The following is a 5,765-nucleotide window of genomic DNA, read 5'->3' as shown; positions in this document are numbered from 1 at the left end:
AGAGCACCGATCTATTAATCATCATCAATAGTATAAAGAACACCAAAAGTAATAAAAATTACAAAAAAGTCTTTGGACCACCCAATGGAGACTAGCTACAAACACTATAGAGCGAGCCAAAGTCACACCGCCGTTCTCGCACCTCCATCACCGGAGCCGGGCAAAGCTTGTCGAAGTAGAGCTTGTTGTAGTAGAAAGACGGGAGGTTGCCGTGCTAAGACGCCAAAGGACCAAATCAGCAGAGCATCAACCAGCCCCAATGATGAGAACCTTAGATCAGAATAGCCAAACCTAGCTATAACCACACCCGCGGACACGAAGACTGGCCGGATCCCAGGATATCCACCGGACACAAGACTCCATGCACCCTTTCGCTGGCATAAGGAGCACCATCGGGGCGAGGATAGGATGGAGAGGACCTTATTCTGCCATCAGAATGTAGCCGCCGCCCCATCATCCCGTAGAAGACTTTGAAAAACAACCTAAAAAGAACAAGAACCCTCCCGCCAGCGAGCTACCATGCTCCACCACACCTCCAAGACCCTAAGGCCACTAGAGGCGGAGCAGATCGACGGCTTCACCGGTGAGAGGACGGAACCCTAGATGGGTTTGAGATGTCGCCTCCCTCCTGGAGCCCTACGCTACGCACCGGTTCGTTACTATGTGTCCTATATGGCATTTTCGAGTAGAGATCACCGGATCTCGTCGGTCGGATCTGGTGTGTCTTGGGGATTACCCTCTTCGCTACACTTCTTTGGTGGCAAGGGATGTTGCATGTGAGGATGACAGCCTCAGGGATCTCCGAAAATAAGGCTCAAAAATCGAGCTTCTCCATTTTGGTGGTCCGGCGGACACCGGACGGTTGTCCATGAGCTTTTCCGATAAACTTCCAAGGTGGAAGGAAAAAAAAGATTCTCATGGTGGGCTCCTTCAATAAGCGCGGTTGTCTCTCGGTCAGGAGTCAAGGTACGGGGGATGCCTCTTCTTGCTGGCCATGGTGGTGTGCAGGAAGAGCAGAACAATGAAGAGATATATGGATCCGGAGGGGGTGAGCCTCGAGCTGCAGTTTGGAGTTTACCACATGACAGACATGATCTACTACCATGATCTCCGGCTGATTAGGCAGCCGCTCCAGATCCCGATGTTGGCATCAATTCAACCTGTAAGGCAGAGGCCCCTTGATGGATTCACGACGGCATCCCTCCCAAGTATTGGCGTCTCCGGCGATGAAGATGGCGGTCGTCGATGGAGTCCCAACAACCATGGAGACGAGGGATCTGCTCGTGTTTTTCCGTGTTCAGTTTAGGGTCCTTAGTGCACATATTGTGGGGATTGCAATGTAATTTTTTTCCCTTTTAAGAGTCCTTTTTGTAACTTTTAACTCCACTGAGAATATTTTATATATATTGCATCTAGGCCCTTCTAGGCCTTTACCATATTAAAAGTAAAATAAAATCAAGGAGACACATACGGCTTCTACAAATGGGATGGGTCCCACATTGACCAGAGCTAGTATTTTAGTAGTTTATGAGAAAATCGAGACGTTGTACGTGAGAATCGTACATGCACCGTCCTATCTAATCGATTCTGACCTGGGCGGGAATCGTACATGCACGTACTCAAATTCCTGGTCCTTTTATTTTCCCTTTTTTACACAGGAAAGAAAGGATTACTAGTAGCTATAGGTAGTTGAAGAGTAGAACAAGTATGACTTGAAGAAACATATGATGAAAATCATTTTTACACCGAATTTCGTCTCGAGACGACAAAAGGTCCGTTTTTTTTCTTTCTATGAAACAACTGTGTACGTAAGCATATATGTATATAGAATAATAAACCGGGAGGCGCGATCGCGTATGCTCCGGCTCCAGGTGCCAAAACGCCTTCCTCCATGGCCAGCTAGCTATATTCATCAGAATTGGAGCGAGCTACATTATCAGTAATGGAGCGCGTTTTGTATTTGAGTGAGCATCACTAGTGGAAAACGGGGCAATAGGCCCGGTCCATTTGGGCCTTTAGACCCGGTTCCCGAACCGGGACCAACAAGGCGGGACTAAAGGGGGTACCCTTTAGTCCCGGTTCAAACATAAACCGGGCCTAAAGGCCTCGACACGTGGTGCGGCCAGGGAGCTCGCGGTGGAAGGGCTTTGGTCCCGGTTCGTGGTACGAACCGGGCCTATGTTTCTCTGCCGCGGCAGAGAATTGCTATTTCTCTGCCGCGGCACAGATTTCGCTGTACCAGCGTTTCTCTGACGCGCAGAAACAGTCTGTTTCCCTTGCCGCGGCAGAGTTTCAGCAATGCATATATATATCATTCAAGAAACCACAAAAAATCGTCATGAATATATATAGACATCGTCAACAGTACACGACATAGTCAACACAGTACACGTAATGCATGCATATTTACAATACAACTTTTCCTGAACGAATATCGTCCGACGTCACGATCTTCCGATAGTGCTCTCCACCTGGGGTAAGGACCTCGGTAATAAAGAATCCCGCGATTTCCTCTTGAATTGCTTTTATTTGATCCGCTGTTATGAGAGTGTCCCGCAGGCGTGTCATCTATATTTAAAAAAGGAGATCAATATATGAATGGAACTCAATACAATAGATGGTACTAATTAAGATTAATTGTGAAAATTTGTTATCGTACACGAGTGTGGTGTATTTGGGCATCCCCACCCTTGGGACAGGACATGTCACGCATGAAGGTGCAGACGTAGTATCCACATAAGTTATTCCCTTTTTCCTGCCTCATACACTTTAAAAAAAATAGTTCGATCAAACTAATAATCAAGCATCGTATTGAAAGTAAATATCATATATAAAGTTTCACGGACATAGCTATATATATAGTACTACTTACAGGGTAATCTCTAAATGTAAGCTCCGGTTTCCATTCACCCGGAACAGTATTGATGAACCGTTTCCAAGCCCTGCCCGATAAAAAATAATGAGTAAATGAGTAATTGATTAGTTGATGATATCTTCGAATTAGAGCAGATGAAGATGCCAATACGAAATTGATTGAAACTACCTACGGAGGATGGCAGCCATGTCCGCCCATTCCGCATATTCTTTACGTTTCGAGTCCATAACGTTTACGACTCCAAGGTGAAGATCAATGATTAGGAGAATAAAGTGGAAACTGCACAAGCATAGCTTAATGATTACGAGAATAAAGTGGAAGGTGCACAAGCATAATGTATGTTATATATAACACTCACTTAAAGTTGTAGGGAAAGAATATATCCTCTTTGTCTGCTTGCTTCTCTAAAAACATTACGATGTTGTCCTCTGTGTCCTTGGGGTACCGTCGAACCGTAACTTCATGAACTGTGTTTGGGTCTATGAACCCCAGCGGTAGGAGCTTGCCTCTTTTGTATTCCAGCTTCTTCATTCTGCATAATTAAATGTATAGCGTACACAAAGAATATAATGAGGATAATTGTTAGTGCAAATGAATGAGCTACAAACTTAATTACACAAATAAATCACTTACAGGCAGTAGCAACTGATGACAGCTTTGTCGAGGGCGTCTTGATTGAATAACTGAAACAGTTCTTCTAACTCAAGGTTTATCTCGTCTTCCCCCCGGAAGTAATGCTCATCTCTAAGATACACCGTGATGTAGCTTTCACATCTTCGACAGGCTTTCAGGTACCAGTCATGCAACCTTCGCATCTGAGTCCCTAGACGCGCGAGCTCGCCAGGTTTGACGAGATCAGATCCGTATCTATACTTGTTTACCATTTGAGCCGTCGGATAGTAATCTTCGTACTCAACTGATGCTCCCTGAGCTCTAGCCGCCCGTTCGATCATCGATGCCGTCTCTGGATCATGATATGGCTCCACGATGAAGTGGGGTGCGGCCTGAATGTCCTGCTGTCCAAGCTGGGCGACTTTTTTTGCTTCTTTCATCGCTCTAGAGGACTGTCCAAGAGAGCGGTCATAATCAGCTCTCGGCTCAGGTCTCTTCATTCTCGTCTCGGCAAAGTGCTTCACTGTCTGCGGTGGAATAAACATATGTGTAGTTCTTAACTAAGGATCGATAATATAGTGCTGAAAGCAGATACTGCAGTTACATGCATACATAGATCGGGTTCATGTTTATTTAACCCTAATACATATCAATCACTACTACAACCACTCAACCGCGCAGACCGGGTCCTAGAGGGCGCCGACCGGGTCCTGAGCCGCGCTGGGTGTGCCCCCAAAGCCACGGAACAACAACGGGAGCATAGCTAACATGAGATCCCCGCATAACGCTCCATCCGGTCCTATACATGTTGTCTAACGCGTACATGTAACGGCGAACGTGCTGGTCCTCCGCTTCAATGCGCTGAGCTACCTCCTCCGGCGGGGCCGGCTCCCTCTGAAACGACCGTGGCCCATAAGACCTCCACCAAAGAATATCCGGGTCGACAACGGGACCCGGATTCCGCACCAAGGTCCGCGACCCGGAAGCTAAGACCTCCCAGTGCCACCCCGGCGGAGCCCAGTCCCGGACCTCCCCCATCTGCTCCATCTCCTCGGTGAGAGTCAGACCACGGCCCGCCGGCTGTCGCTGTCGCGGCATCGTAGCTACGGAAACAAATCATATATATATGTACCAACGTTAACATAAATTAAAAAATAAATTCACTACTTAGTCGGCGCCGGCACTACCGTTTGGGGGGCGCCGGCACTACATACTTTATTTTGGGCCGGGGGCGCGGTGGCACTACATACTCACTAACTAACACTAACACTAACTATATAACTAATTTTTCACTAACACTAACTCTAACACTAACTTTTTCACTAACACTAACACTAACTTTTTCACTAACACTAACACTAACAAACTAACTAATTTTCTAACACTATTAACACTAACACTAACAAACTAACACTAACACTAACACTAACAAACTAACTAATTTTCTATCTAACACTAACTAATTAATCTAACATATATAAAAACAAAAATCTAAAAATCTAACACTAATTAAACACTAAAAATCTAAAAATCTAACATATATAAAAACAAAAATCTAAAAATCTAACACTAAACAAAAATCTAATTAATCTAACACTAATTTTCTATCTAACACTAAACTAATTAATCTAACATATATAAAAACAAAAATCTAAAAAATCTAACACTAAACACTAAAAATCTAAAAATCTAACATATATAAAAACAAAAATCTAAAAATCTAACACTAAACAAAAATCTAATTAATCTAACACTAATTTTCTATCTAACACTAAACTAATTAATCTAACATATATAAAAACAAAAATCTAAAAATCTTAAAACTTAAAAAATGGTGGCCGGCCGCTCACCTTAGCGCCATGGAGAGAGGAGGCGCGGCGGGCGGCACGGCGGACGGCGGCGTGGCTGCGGTCGGCGGACGGCGGCGGCGGCGGCGGGCGGCGGCGGCGGCGCGCGGGCGACGGCGCGCGGACAATGCCGCGGCGCTGCTGGCGGCGTGGCGGTGGGCGGCGGCGCGGTGTGCGGACGGCGGACGGCGGACGGCGCGCCGACGGCGGCGGGCGACGGCGAGCGGTGGCGGCGGCGCGGTGGCGGCGATGTGGCGGGCAGCCTGGCGGCGTCGTTTCCGTCGTCTCCGCGCGATTGATCTCCGCGCGGAGACGAAGTGTCAGTTTTATACCCCCCCCCCTTTGGACCCGGTGCGTTTTACAAACCGGGTCCAAGCCTTTGTACACGTTTAGTAATACAAACCGGGACTAAAGGCCAACGGTGCTGCGTT

Source organism: Lolium perenne, chromosome 5 (genome assembly GCF_019359855.2).
Source record: "Lolium perenne isolate Kyuss_39 chromosome 5, Kyuss_2.0, whole genome shotgun sequence".
Lineage (NCBI taxonomy): Eukaryota > Viridiplantae > Streptophyta > Magnoliopsida > Poales > Poaceae > Lolium > Lolium perenne.
Note: the sequence above shows the minus strand (reverse complement) of the source record.